General features: G+C 33.1%; 1 protein-coding gene across 10 annotated transcripts in view; it reads left to right on the forward strand.

Moving 5' to 3' along the window:
- Positions 1-1742, forward strand: part of LOC106871672 (peripheral plasma membrane protein CASK) — a 516651-nt gene that overhangs the window by 267371 nt on the left and 247538 nt on the right. The gene's annotated exons all lie outside the window — the stretch shown is intronic.

Genomic DNA, 1742 nt, shown 5'->3' on the forward strand with positions numbered 1-1742 from the left:
TATATATATATATATATAGAGAGAGAGAGAGAGAGAGCGGCATACATACACTTTGGTCTCTAATATATATAACTGTTCCTTTACATTCTTGTGTTGTGATTGATAGTGACAGTTGTTGAGTTCCTGCATATGAGATTAGATAAGGATTGTTGAAACTGTGTGTCATTAGTCAGAATATTCCTTTGTGCAGTATGTGTCTTTAATATTTACTCTTCATGGCTTCTCAGAAGATTGTTACAATCTTCCTCATTGGAAATACAGAAATGGATGCTGACTGTTTACTGGGGATGAAGAAAGAGTCTAGGCTTTTTTTTTTGCATGGGACTGCTTCCAAAACACATTCTAAACCTTACAAACTAAGAGTACATACACATATACACAGATACACGTACATAACACATACACACACACACACATGCGAAAAACAGCATGGAACAGTTACTATTTCTATTTGATGTCAAGATTAGAAAGTGAAAGTAAAAGACGTGTGTTTTGTGTGAGTGAAACTGATTCTGTTGGAACAATGAGTTGACAGAATCATTACATGGTCATTGCGGAGGTAGGAGGGTGGGGACTGGGGGTTAACCATGGTCAGTGTTGGCTTTGAAACATGGCAACATTGGGATTATTAACCATTTCATAGACAGCTTTTAACAGCCAAACTGTCTGAGCTAATGTCAGTGTTTGCTTTCTCTCTCTCTCTCTCTCTCTCTCTCTCTGTGTTGTTAGTCTAATCAGTGAATTACAGAAACAAGTCTTCAGAGACACATAGATCACAAATAACTGACATCACAAATAACTGACATCACTCACTTCAAACAGTGTTTTCTTAAGCTTGTAATTCATTTACCAGCCTCCCCACCTCCTTTTCCTGCCAAACACTGCTTAGATCAACAACCAACATCTTACTACATTCACTCTTCAAGTGATCCTTCACTTTTTTATGCTGGCTTGGCTTTTGTTTTTTTTTTTATTTGTAAACCTTAACCATGTGATGTATTGATTGATGTAGAATAATGACTGGCGGTGGGGTTAATACAAAATGGCAAGGATATCAATTTGACTTATTAGTTTTGATTTGATCAATCTTAAGACAAACCAGAAAAAGAAAGAAAAGAAAACCAATCAATTGAGCAAGTTTTTGTCGATGAAATTCAATTGAAATATTTAAATAAGACAAGAAATCAGGCGAAAGTGTTGTTAGTCATTCATATCAACACTGACAGTTTTATTAAATACTTGGAGCAATGTTCTTAGTCTTTAGTAACACTTTACATTATTGTCCTAACTTCATGTTGTCTTCAATTTACTGTTCATGAATATTCTTGTCTTGGACAACTCAAAAAAATTGGGAATTCTGACTCAAAATATTCTGTTTTTTGCTTACTTTTTGTCCATTTTTTTCAGTTCTTGCTTTCTTCTCTTTTACAATAAACAAGAACATTTATCAAAATTAGTTGATTGAGCAGAAAAAGTCAGAGTTTATACAGCTAATTCTGCTGTATAAACTAATTTTCAAGTCGAGACTAAAATAAGGATTAATCTCACTGTCTCAATTTTGTTGAAACTTGTTGAATTTAGCTGCAAGTTTTTAGTGACGTCTGTTGGTTGTCTATTTAGTAATATTTGGTAAATTCCTTGTAATATTTTGTGTTGATATATCTTGAGACATTACTGGTATATCTGTGAATGTATGTAGAGATATTATATATATATATATATATATATATATTATATATATA

This window comes from Octopus bimaculoides, chromosome 18, assembly GCF_001194135.2.
Source record: "Octopus bimaculoides isolate UCB-OBI-ISO-001 chromosome 18, ASM119413v2, whole genome shotgun sequence".
NCBI classification, from domain to species: Eukaryota; Metazoa; Mollusca; class Cephalopoda; order Octopoda; family Octopodidae; genus Octopus; species Octopus bimaculoides.